A 14,217-nucleotide genomic window follows, 5' to 3' on the forward strand; every position below is an offset into this window, starting at 1 on the left:
GGAGGGGAAGAAACAAAAGGCATTGACTTCCGACTCTCTCTGTTGCAGTAAAATCAGACATTAAAATCAAATCTCAACTTTTTACACTTCTGTAGTAGCATGCACTGACTAGCCATTTCTGTATCGGCAAATCAGTCTAATCAGTAAAACCCAAAATCATAATATCATTTTTTTTCCACCTCAAGCACAAAGTCCAGAAGCGGTTTTCAAGTAGAAACAAAAGTATTTATGTTCTTTTCTTTTATCAGCACAGTCACTTTGGCCATCTCTGCTAATTCCATCAGCTTTTGTAACCACTCGTCCATGGTAGGAATCGAGGCATCCTTCCACTTTTGTGCATAGAGCAATCTTGCTGCCATTCTCTGCATTCTTTCTAGAGTCTCAACATCTTTTTTACATTGTGGTGACCAAAACTGGATGCAATATTCCAAATGTGGTCTTATGAAGGTATTATAAAGGCTACCAAGTCTACAGCATGATATCCATCTATCAAGAAAAAGAACTGGGACAGTGGCCGAAGAGATGAAGATGCCATACGTTGGCCACTGAAGAGTCCTTCATATCTTTATAAGCCAGACAATGTTTATTTAAAGTTATTGCTTTATATTTTTTGCTTGTTTATTTTGCCCCCATTTTATTTATTTATTTTTTTAAAAAATGTTTATTGTTATTATTTTTTTTAAAATCCATTTCTACATTGTGTTGTCTAGGTATACAAGTATTACAATATAATAATCATCACATTCATAATAATCTTATCAAAATACAATCATATACTAGGAAATAGTAATCAAAATATTAAAAATAATATTACCCACATTAACATTAGTTATATAATAATCAAAGTATTTACTAATCCATTATAAATCTTGCTCACATAATCCACATATTTTCATATCTCCAACTTTCTAACCTCTGTTTTTATCAGCTAACCATTGGTAAAATAAGTCCCATGTCATATAATATTCCGTTTTTTCTTTTTCTTTAATTTTTAATGTTAACCTATCCATCTTTGCGCATTCCAGTATTTTTTAAATTATATTCTCCTCTGTATGAGTTTCTTCATTTTTCCAAAATTGTGCATATACTATCTTAGCTACTGTTAAAATATGTAAAACTAAATAAGTATTAACTTTATTGTAATTTCCTGGTAACAGGCCCAGTAAGAATATCTCTGGTTTTAGATCTATATGTTGTTTTATCATTGCTTCCAACCATACATATATTTTTTTCCAATATTTTTTTGCTTTGGGACATGTCCACCACATGTGGTAATACAAACCTGGTATTTGATTGCATTTCCAACATTTAGCAGATTTATCTTTATATATATATTCACTAGTCTAGCAGGTGAAAGGTGCCATCTGTAGAACATTTTATAAAGGTTTTCTTTATACGCTGTTGACATTGTAAGTTTACAGTTTCTGCCATTTATCTAATTCTATTGAGTAGCCAAAATTTTTAGCCCATATTACCATTGTCTCCTTTACTTGTTCTTCTTCCAATTTAGTACTTAATAAGTAATTGTATATCCTTTTAATTAATTTCTCATCTATCCCCATTAGAATCTAATCCAATTTAGTTGGTTCTTTATAAAAGCCATATAACTTCCTGTCTTTTTCATATCTGGATTGTATCTGTAACTGTGGCCACCATGATAGGTCAATCCCTAGTCTATTAAGTTCTTGTTTAGTTTTAAGTTCCCCCTTTTCATTTAATATATCATTATATCTTATAATTTTTTCCATATTAATTACATTCGAATGTATTAAGGCCTCCATTGTAGATAACCAAACTGGTATTTTCAAATAGTGTTGTTCTTTAATTTTTGTCCATACTAGCAGTAATGCATTCCTAATATAATGTCTTTGAAAGTAGCTATGTATATCACTCTTCTCATACCATAAAAACATGTACCATCCCAATTGAAGATCATGTCTCTCCAACGTCAACAATCTTATGTTAATCCATTCAGATTAATCCATTCTTTCACCCACGTGAGTACCGATGCTTGACAATATAGCTCCCAATCCGGAAGGCCAAAGCCTCCTTTCTTTTTGGCATCTTGTAAGTTTTTTACATTTATTCTCGCTTTTTTGCCTTGCCACATAAATTTTAATATCATTTTATTTAATTCTTCAAAGTATTTTTTCTCTAGTCTCATTGGAATTGTCTGAAACAGGTGCGATAATTTTGGCAAAATATCCATTTTAATTGTAGCTATTCTACCCAACAAGGACAGTTGTAGGTTTTTCTAATTTTCCAAATCTACTTTAATTCGCGCTTTCAATTTATCATAGTTGTCTTCTTTGATAGTTACACATCTTGCTGTTAATTGAACTCCTAGATATTTAACTTTCTTTGTGATCTGCATATCCATCATCTTAGCAAATTCTCTTTTCTGTTTGTCTGCAAAGTTTTTAACTAATATTTTAGTTTTCTCTTTTATATTTTCAATCCTGCAACTGCACCATATTCTTCTATTTTCTCAATTAGTTTAGGTCCTGTTTCTTGTGGTTCTTCTAGGATGAACACTAAGTCATCAGCAAATGCCTGTAATTTATACTACTCTTTCTTTATTTTCATACCTTTTATTCCACTGTCTTGTCTAATATTTCTATTTAACACTTCTAGAATTAATATAAATAACAATGGTGATAGAGGACAACCTTGCCTTGTACTCTTAGTTATATTAAAGTTTTCTGTTAAGTCCCCATTTATAATCACTTTTGCTGTTTGTTTATGGTATATTGCCTTAATAGTATTAATCAATTTCTCTCCAAAGTCCATATACTTTAATTGTAAAAACATAAACTGCCAATTCACATTGTCAAATGCCTTCTGTGCATCAAGGAAGATCAGTGCCATTTGCTTTCCAGGATGCATCTCACAGTATTCCAATGTATTCAAAATCATCCGCATATTATTTTTAATTTGCCTCTTAGGTAAAAATCCATTCTGATCTGCGTATATAAAATCATTTAAGTCTCTCTGCTATTATTGAAGCGTAGATTTTATCATCTACATTTAACAATAATATTGGCCTATAGCAGTTGTGGCGAACCTATGGCATGGGTGCCAGAGGCGGCACTCGGAGCCCTCTCTGTGGGCACACGTGCCGTTGCCCCAGCTTTGCCTCCCCCTGAGACCCCCTCCTTTCCAGCAGCCCCCCTGAAGGAGAGTCATCCTTGAGCATGGCCCACACGGAGCAGCGCAGCCAAGGACATGGCAGCCAGGCAGCGTAGACAAGACTCTGCCCTCACACCCCATCATGCAGTTGATGCTGCAGGGCATGGGCAGAGGGTGTGGCCACCATAGCACTGCTGGGTTGCCTGGGCAATCTGCGGCAGGCCCTGGAGGCGGTGAGTGGTCCTGTGGGCAGGCAGGGCAGGGGATGGGGGGCAGAGCAGGGGCAGGGCAAGGGGGTGGAGCGGGGTGGGACCAGTTTTTGGGCACTTGGTCTCTTAAAGGTTCGCCATCACTGGCCTATAGGTTTTTTTTGTAATAAATCAGAATCTTCTTTGGGTATCAGTGTTATTTTATAAACGTGGTTTTCATGTATGACTGATACTACTGTATGCCCCTGTCGATGCCATTATAAGAGTATTATAAGGTACAATCAGAATAACCAAGAGAGTAGATTATCCATTTGGAGAAAATATTGGAAGCTTTAGACTATTTTTTAATTTTGAAAAAAAATATTATAATAATGGTTGATATGGAGAATGTTCTGAGAAAAATAGTTCTTTCTCTCTTATATTAGATTCAATGATAGTTTGACAAAGTACTCAGAGCACTGTTTATGTACAAAATTCAGTGTCACAAAATGCAAGATAAGTTAAAATTATTTATTGACATTTTAATTTATTATATATGGAGCAAAAATAGGTTGTGTTCTGCAAGATGTTATGATATATTAGAGGTTTTTCTCATCAAAAAAGTATGAAGATACTACTAGGCTGAAAATTATATTTATGGAATAAATATGGTGATATATTATTATTATTAGTATTAATTAGAATAGATATTTACTAGTGTAAATATATTTTAGTATATATTTATAAATCAAATAATAGAATGGCTCCAAAGAGAAACAGGGGAAAAAATAAAGCGAGCTTCACCTGACGAAATTTCATAGTGTTGCATAGTGTCTCCCTTTCATGCAATGCTTCTGACCTTGATATGTTATTAGGAGGGCTCCTACTTGGAATAGAAGGGGGAACTAGATGGCTGTTGTCCCTGATCAAATACATTTTCTTTTAATTGCCTCACTTATCAATGTTTTATCCTTTTTAACAGTAACAGTGCTTCAAAATTTTCCCCATCTATCTGACTTAAACAGATAAACAGGTTTCTCTTCCTCTACAGTTAGAGAACAATATCTCTGTTGTTTTAGGATTCCTTCAAGTTATGAAGCTTCAGCTAATCACATTCCTTTCTCTAAAGTAAGTTTCTTGGAACTCCTTTGTTTTAGGTAGACAGGCAACATTAAATTGCTCCATCCATCTACAAGCTTGATGATCAAGAGGCACTTGTGGTTATCATTCTTTTAGGGCTCCTGAGATTTTTATCTTTAGGCATGCTGTTAAACCACAAATCTACCCTCTCTCCCACCCTTCTTCTCCGAATAGCCCTGATTTCTTGGCTGTTCTTTCACCTGGATGTAAGTCCAGTTTACTTAATCCACATTGACCACACTTTCTCCAATTAACAGATACAAACAAGTATATTCAGTTTTGTTGACCTAAGCCTTTGCTTTTCTCTGCTCCTTGAAACTACACCGGTCTAGTATAGACGAGGTTGTAGACCAATTCTCATGGGAAGATTTGGAACTGCAATCCTATCTAAAACATTTGCTCTACATTCAGACACAAACATTAAAATTCCCAGATTTGGGCTGGAAAAATCCAGATGATTAGATGTTAGCAAAATTTTCTATATCTATATCTTTTTCTATCCTTTCTAACACTTGCAATCACATCCCACAATTGTGATCATAAACGTTGAGCTTAGCAATGGTTCTCAGTTGACTCCCTTCCTCCAAGGGGGAGCTATTTTTTTTAAAAAAAAGCAGATTCAAGAATTCTGGGACCACGAATTAAAAGGTATGGGGCAAACACTATAAACTAACAGCTACCTTAAAAGGAAAGAGCAACAACAAAAGTGAAACAGTAGCCTTGGAAAATTTCAGTACAGCAACATATTGGCAGCAACATCTTCTCGAGTCTCCATAAAAATCAAGTCAGTGAATTATGTCTATTCCAGTTTAAATGGTTAAAATGGAAGAAAGCCAAGGGAGAGTAGCTACGATCCCTGTAGATTAGCTAAAGAAGTTCTTACTTGATTTGGGACACTGGCTAAGGCAGTTTCCATGTAGGCAAACTTTAGTCCTTAGGCCCCAAGAAAGGAAATTGCCATAAACTCAATTTCCAGTGTTAAGAAAGAAGCTGCTACCTGCAGAAATGTAGCTCTGACTGAGGCCATATAGTAGCTTTTGAACATTAACATGAGTACAGAATGGGAGTAGCTCCACAGGAATACTTGGCCCCTAGTGCTGGGCATATTCTTATCCAAAACTACGAAATTACAAAATAACAGAGTTGGAAGGGACCTTAGAAGTCTTCTAGTACAACTCCCCATTCAAACAGGAGACCCTGGACCATTTCAGACAAGTGACTGTCCAGTTTCTTCTTAAAAGCCTCCAGTGATGAAGCACCCACAACCTCTGGAGGCAAGCTGTTCCAGTGATTAATTCTTCTTATTAACAGGACACTTTTCCTTAGTTCTAGGTCAGATCACTCTTTGATAAGCTTCCATCTATTACTTCTTGTCCTATCCTCCGGTGCTTTGGAGAATAGGTTGATCCTGTCCAGTTTGCGACTCCATTCTGAGCGTCTTGAAATTTTGAAAATCTTAAACATCTTGCTTTTTAGTGCCTTCAGCTTCATCTTCTGACCACATTCAGGCAAAGGAGAGAATGGCCGCACTCATACGTCAGGCTATGTGTTGCCTGAGTGGGAATTATAAGTGCTACCCGTTGTTTTGCTTTGTAAAGGAAATTGGCCACATAAACAGCATGTCTAGATGACTCAAACCAAGCCAATTTGGATAAAAAAGCAAAGCAAAACACGTAATACAGTGCAGAGATGAAAAGCCTCCTTGGCAGTCAGACAAGCTGTCAAAGTGATGTGGAACACACCAGAGACCTCGGGTGGGCTGTTAAAAGTCAAGATTACTAATGAAAGAACAGCAAGTAATATCAGCAGCAAATAGACAGCTGGACATAACTAGAGGCCTGGGGGGGGGGAGGACACCAAAGGGAACAAAAATATTTAGGCGGCCCCTGAGTTTATGTGCAGGGAACACGTTTTCAAAGGTTTGAAGTTAGTACGTTAGTTCCATCTTGCCAACAGTGTATGTGTGAAAGAGAGATGATATTTTACCTCTGATCCCATGGCAGTTGTTATTCACACTGGTAAATGTCTGAAATGTGTCAAAAAGAAAAAAGCAAAACAAATCCACATTCTATTGGACCAGACAGGATGTGGAAGAGAAACTCAACATGAAATCTCATGGTTTCTCACTTAGCCAATTGAAGACATGTCTGGACTTAAGGCAGGGTAAAAATCCAGAAGAACCAGCTCATGTTTTGAGGAGGGTACTAAACTGTTTCCCGATGGGGACCCTTCTCTATCAGGAGCTATTACAAGCTTAATCAGCTCTGCTAGCAACTTCCTCAGAGCAATGTTAGGTCAAAGGCTTGGTAGAAATGTTACAATCCAATTGCCTGATAATATTTGATTGTGTGATTAGCAAAAAAGGAGGTGACTAAAACCCCTCTCTCCCATGCCCAATTTTATATTCAAGATTGCTTCCACAGTCTTCTGGAAGAAAATGTGATGGTAGACTCTACCTTGACAATAAAATAGGATCTTACAAACTAATAAACTATGAATAACTTTCTATTACAGGGGCTAAATGAATCTACCATCTGTTCAATGCAATGGTGACAAACAGTGGGAGAAATTCAGTTTGTTACTACCCACTGATGGTATCCAAAACAGACCTTGTACTGATCCAATACAATAAAGGATGTCTTGTTAAAATCCATACATATCTACATACATATATGTCTTGGCACCACCAAAAGCAAAGCAACAGGGAAAAAATAGCGGTTTCTCTTGCCATTATCCTTGTTGCTAGCAAAACTTTTCCATCTGGGTCTCACTCTCACCCTTACTTAAAAATGCCTAGAGGTTGAAAGTGAGATGGTCATTCACATATGGATTCAACAGGAGCATCACAGAGGACACTAATTTGCAGAACCCTCAGGCATGCATAGGGAGTGTATATGTGCGTGTGACCCATATACCATAACTTTAGAATTAATTACATAATTTAAAAGAAACACAATAAATCTCAGCAGATTGAAAAGACCGTGACCATCCTAGCAATGTCTTTGCTCATTCTGTTATGCAGTTGTTAATTGTCAAAGGTCAACCACAAGGCTGATGCCTATTCTTTGTCTTGAAAAGCCGCTTGGATAGAGATTAACTTCTCATCCCCCATCCTGTCAGCAATATCAACTTGTTGAATACATAGTCAGGGGTCAGGATGCAGGCACAAAGCCAATGAGAAAGTGAAATTGTATCATTTTGCCTACCCAGCTTAGGTGTGCCTGCTCACTAAATACCCCTGTCAGTGTTTTCCCTCTCACCCCAATGGACAATACACATATTGATTCCAGTCTGAAAAGAAAATGCTACCTAACTGAGTATGAGAATTATGTGACCATTAAGTACATTTGACAGCTATATGTACGTATTCAGAAATGTAGCACAATGCTCAAGTAGGGGCCCTTCTCTTGACACTCTGGCAAGATCACATGGCTAGTGAAAATGTGCTATGCTTGAGGAAGCTGCAGTATAGCTTTCTAGAGCAGGGTTGGGGCAGTTTAGTTCCTCCAGGCAATTTCTATGGTTTTGCAGCCTGGGTGACTCCCTTGCCATTCAATTTCCTGTGCTTTCCTCAGCATTGTTTAAAATATTTACCCAGTCTGTTTTAAGCCCTTGGGCCTCCCAGGGGCCTAGCTATACCAGCTCTCTTATCAGAGCAATTTCGACTCATTAGCCTTTCCTCTAATGACTTTTTACCATTGGAATGTGGGGAGGGAGATGTTACTCTGCATTCATTTGATATCTTGGAAGCATTGTTGCAAGCTTGCACATGTTCCTTAAAAATAATTATGATTAGCAGCTGTGTGTATTATTGGGAAGATAAGGCGACTTCCAGGAGAAAGCGGCTGGCTATTGCATGTTTGAGAGCACATACGTGATTATGTCCTCGGAGAAAATGGCTAGGATCCAAACCAAAGAACCAGGCAATTTGTTTTAGGCTCTCAGGAGGCTTTGAGACTTTTGCTCCATCAGCTGTCTCTTGCAACACACAGGACTATGAGAGCCAGTTGGATCACCCTCAGAGTGGGAGTAAATGGGATTTAAAGAGCCCACATCACTGGGCCTTATGGACTAAACTGGAAGAACTGGCCAGTAGGAGTATGAACTTTGCCAAACAGGTTGGAATTTCCAGGAACTGTCACCATGTCTCTAAGGCACAAGATGCGATAGACCAGAAGCCTCTGAAGAGCCTATCAAAACATTATGTCGTTACTTGCTAAAATTAGACTACTAAGGTCTACCTAGTCTACCCTTCTCCTTTCAGCAGTGGCAAGACATGTGCCACTGAAATTTCACAAGTAGGGTGTGGAAAAAATGGCTTCCCTTGTTTGTTATTCAATGCAAGATGGTTTTTTTCATATTGGTAATGCTGTGCCATTTAGTAATAATGAGCAGTAATATACAATAGCAATGCTCAAATTTCTTTTTATAGTGGTGTAGCTTCCTACTGGAGATGAAGGGACATTATTTAAAGAGATAATGAAAACTCTACCTTTGGATAATTGTCTCTGTGATGCTAACCCCTTTTTGATCTCTTTGGGGTCGACAGGTCACTTGTTCAGTGTGCTATTTGTTCTGGTCTTTGTTTCTGGTTAAGTGAAGCAACTGTTCTAAATCCCTATTTAAATACTGCACCAAAGTAGACAGAAAGTTCCTAAAGAATTATTTACAACTCAGCCTTTTACACTCATGCTGATGAGCTTACATTTTCATGCTTGGACAAGATCATGAGCTGAGACTTTTAAAAAACATGGAACACACACACACACACACACATTTCTTTTTAGAAAAGGAATGTTGAAATAAAGAATGTTTTAATCACATTCTTCATTTCATTTGATACATGTGCACATCAAGTGACTTTACATTTGACAGCATATATCAGCAATACTTGGAGCAAGTCTTGTTAAAGTAAATCAGAGAGATGGCACAATGCAGCCGATCTTGATACTTGACCTGATTGTATTGAATGCTGAAAACCATTTTCACAATGGTATGTTGAAGCACAAAATGATATAGTGATCCTTAGTAAGATGGGTAACTTGAAATGGCTGAGTAAATACAAACGTACTTTTCAAGTAGACAGCTATTTAAAGTTACAACTGCCAAAACACCTTAGGGAGATATTTATGCGAGCGAGTTTCGAACAGTTTGACACAATGGTCAGATATGGGAGATTCCATTCAATACCTTACAATGAGTGTCTCTGCATTTGCGGAGTGGCAGAGGTAGAAGACCTGGCTCACATACTATTTGACTGTTGCCTGTACAAGAGGGTGAGAGACAGGTACCTTGGTCTATATACCAAACAAATGACTCATTGGGATCCCCATATCAAAACAACTTACCTTATGTGCGGCCAGACCTTGAAAATAACATTTAACACAGCACAGTATTTAAACAAAATGGTTCGGTTGAGATCTGCATATACGGGACTGATTGGGTAGATTGCAAGGGTGACTCCAAGATATAATTTTATCATATTTTATCTATATTTTAAATTACTGTACTCTATTTTAATTTCATTTTAGACTGTATTTTACTCCAATTTCATTTTAAGTCATATTTTACTCTAATTCCATTTTAAACTGTATTTTATCAAATTTCATTTTAAATTGCTTTTATCAAACTTTAGTAATAATTTGTTGCTGGAACTTTGCACTTTGATATGGCCCAAGGGCTAATCAATAAAGATTACAATGGTATGTTGAAGAAGAAGGTGGCAAAATCTTTTTACTTAAAGTCTTATTCTCCTTGAATTTTCATCTACAAGATTTTTAGCCATCATTTTGCCCATGTTGCCCAATCTGATTTTTGAGCGGAGATCTGCTGACATGGAGCGTTTATTCATGCATTACTTGGCTAGTGAAATTAAATGGCCTCATAAAAAGAACAGAAGCATAAACAATGTGCTGCTGGATTGGAGCCCTGACCAACCGTCACAGTGGCCAACTGACTGCACAAGGAAGCCCACTAGTGTCCCATCAGATGACCTTCTAATAACAGCCATTGATCCCCATGACTTTGGTGAATTGGTAGAACTCACTATTACATCTTGTGGTAGCAAATTCCAAAGTTTGATTATGCATTATGTAAAAAAAAAAATTTTTTTTTTACCTCAAACCCCATCTGGTGGTTGTGGAATATGTTCAGGTTGTTTGGGCAAAATCTATGGGAAAGAAACTATAAATTGACAATGGCAACTTCGTATAAAGAAAACCTATATAAAACATTTTATAGATGGCACTTATCGCCTGCCAGATTAGCAAAAATGTTTAAAAATATGTCTAGTAAATGTTGGAAATGTAACCAAAAACCTGGTACATACACCTGTGGTGGACGTCTATTAAAGCAAAAAAAAGTTTGGACAAAAATACATACCTGGTTAGAAAAAATGTTAGGGAAACACGTAGGCTTTAAACCTGAACTTTTTTTATTAGGTATAATTCCAGAAAAAAATTATAAACAAAGTGTATATTTAACATTACATGTGTTAACAGCAGTGAGGATTGTATTTGCTCAGCACTGGAAAAATGAAGAAACATCATTGGATGGAGAGATAATTAAGGAAATACTGGACTGTGCTGAAATGGATAGACTTATATTGAGGATTAAAGAAAAAGAAGACATATGGAACTTATTTTATCAATGGCTGGAAAAATGGGACAGAGAGTAAGAACTTGACTTGTATTACTAAGCAAAATAAATCAACCCAGACAACACATTATTATGTTAAGCACTAATGAAATGTAATAATAGAAAATTAATAAAATATTATAAAAAAGTTGTTTGTGGAACTCCAGTGTTTCACAGAACATATTTTAAAAAGTATTGTTATAGAACGTACACAGCTCTCCTATGGGGCAGAGCAATAAAAACTAGTGGTGGGGTAGCCAATTCTGTTATTCAAAGAAAGTGTGTTCACCATTCTCCTGAATGTACAGGCAATCCCTGGGTTAAGAATGTCCAACTTAAGGACAAACCCTAGATATGAACAGGCTGTCTGTTATTAAAAATGGTGAACAGTGGTTCTCTTTCTTTGAGCCACTGAACTGCTGAAGCCACATGTATACAGCCCATTTTCAGCAGTTCCTGAAAGCATAGTGTGGCTTCAGTGGTTCATCAGCCAGAGGAAGGACAATGCTGTCCACCATTTTTAGTAAATGGCAGTCTGTTTATAAGCACAAGTTATGACTTAACTACAAATTTGAGTTAAAGACAAAACTAGGAATGGAACTTGTTCTTAACCCAAGGGCTGTCTATAATATAAGTTTACTTATATGCCATTGAGTTATGCACAACTGCTGTTTACTGTATGGAGAAATATTTTAGTCCAGGGGTGTCAAACTGCCGGCCCGTGGGCGGGACGCATCACGTGGAAGCCGCGCCCACCCCATTGCCGGCAATGGCAAAACAGTCCCGATACGTCGTGCGATGTCACGTGACATTGCGAGTTTGACATGTCTGCTGTAGTCACTACAGTACTCTGGCCTGTCTCCAAGCAATAAACTGCAGCACTTTCAAGGTAAATAAAATTAGTGTAATCTTTTTGATTGAATTCATCCACCTTATCAGCGGTCTCCCTTTTTCTACCTTCCTCAGTCTTGCCAACCATAGCTATTTTTCTAGTCCAATAACTTACCCACATCACAGGCCAAAAGTATGTGAATTATTGCTAGTTGTTCATTGCTTCAAGGGAGCACTGTCAACCCTCACAAGCTGTATAACACCATGAAATCAGCTTCACAGGAACGCTAAAACTACTTTTATTGTAACTGACTAAAATAACACCAATCTTGAATGTCTGATTGTGTTGTATCTATTCCTCTTCTTATAAGTGAGTGAATTGGAGAAGTGTTTGCCTGAGGCATTTCCAGATGTTATCTCACAGCTCTGCACATAAAAGTTGCTCCAGCCTTTTTTGTCTAAATAATGATTCCTATATATCCTATATATCTCCATCAAGGTCATCTTTCTTATGCTCTGTAGCAGTCAACATTTTCTTAGTCCAGGACTGACTGATTGATTTATCCATGCCACACTTAGAAACTGTTTCCAGATCCATATATTGAAAGCATTTACCTTTTTCTCTCATTCTTTTTCGGTGTCTACCTTTCACATCTGTATCACAAAAAAGATTTTTGTGGACAAAAAAAGTACTTTTATTCTTCATGAACTTCTCCAAGTTTGCCACTGCCTTCCATCTTCTCTACTTCTCCAGAACACTGTCCATTTTATGTATTTGTAAACTAAGGAAACAAAGCAATTTACCACCTTAATTGGAACTCAACAAATGCTATTAAAAGAAAAGATCAAGTATATAGTAATATCAGATGGCAGTCAGTTTTAAGAAGACACACAACTATTGAATAAGGCCAGAGTATCTGCCCAAGTTACATTAAATGAAAATCAAAAGATTCAGTTTGGGGGAGAAAAGTATCAGAGGTTTGGAAAATAATCTGAGGTTTCACATATCTGTAACTAATAGAGAACCAGCTGCTGTATATGCCTAAAGGTTTTGCCTATGCAAAGTTTGGCCCTTTTTTATCACTTCACATTTGTACAAATACCAGATAGGCTTTTGACACATTTAAAGTTCAGTGCTGATCTTTTAAAAGAGTTGGATTGTTTGCTTCCACTTTATTTTGCTTGGATGTGAAACATCTCCTTGTATCGATCCAGTTGTGTGATTCCTCTTGGCTTTCTCAAGCAGCTCTTCTTCTTTGAAACAAGTGGTTGGCTAGAGATGGAGGGAGTTTTGTGGATTCATATGGCCAATGTTGGATGGCTTTCTGGTCTCCGTGATTGATTGGCTTCTAATTATGCTCCTAGATGTTAAGGCTACAAGCGGCCTGTAAACAGTACAAGCAGGATCAGGAGTCCCCATTGGAGGCTAGTGTTGCCAGTAGACCTGTGGCAAGGTGTGATGTCTTAAACATGTCTCTGGCTGCTCATGGTGTGCTCTGATGGTTGGGAGTGGGCTTTGGGTAGCAAAGATGTGACCAAGAGACCTCCTCCATTGCCATTTGAAAGAGCCTTAGGTGGGGCAACTCCCTATTACTGATCAAGGAAATTGTATTATAAAATTCCTGAGCTCATCCCAGCCAGATTACCCATGAAACTGGCAAATGCTTTCAATTAGTCCATAAAACAGTAGTATCATGGACAAGCATCTAAGAATTGCATGGTTTGGACTATCAAAAGGATGTTTTCCGTTTGGAATATGTAGGTATTTGATGATACAACCAATTATCAGGTGCTTTTCTCAGATGAGCTGTCAGGTTCAGTTTTTTAATCCAAATATCCTTTTTTCAGTCTTCCATGATTATCTCCATTTGTCCACAAAACATAATTACATAACCCCTTCTATTTATTAACAATGCTTAACAATAAATAATCTAAAATGTTGAAAAAATAATTTTAAAAAAACCATTGTGAGACCATCATGCTGTAACTACATTTAGTTTCTGAAATGCCACTTCTTTTTTTTCAAAGTAACAAGCTCATCTCTGTCTCCAATGTTAACATAAGGTTTTAAGTCTTTCGGTATCTGAATACATTCATTTTGCTTTTTTCCTGTACTTTCTGTGTATATTCTTGTTTAGTCAAGGAGGATTCTACAAGGAAACTATACTGAATTTTGTAACTCGGGTGCCCTAGCAAGATCTGCTATGACCCAGTGAGAAAGAATATTGTGCAGATGAGGGTTATGCAAAGAAGTGTTCATTGGAAAAGAACCATGGACTTGGGAACTTAATCT

This window comes from Protobothrops mucrosquamatus, unplaced genomic scaffold (genome assembly GCF_001527695.2).
Source record: "Protobothrops mucrosquamatus isolate PMUCROS unplaced genomic scaffold, P.Mucros_1.0 scaffold_183, whole genome shotgun sequence".
In the NCBI taxonomy this organism is placed as follows: domain Eukaryota; kingdom Metazoa; phylum Chordata; class Lepidosauria; order Squamata; family Viperidae; genus Protobothrops; species Protobothrops mucrosquamatus.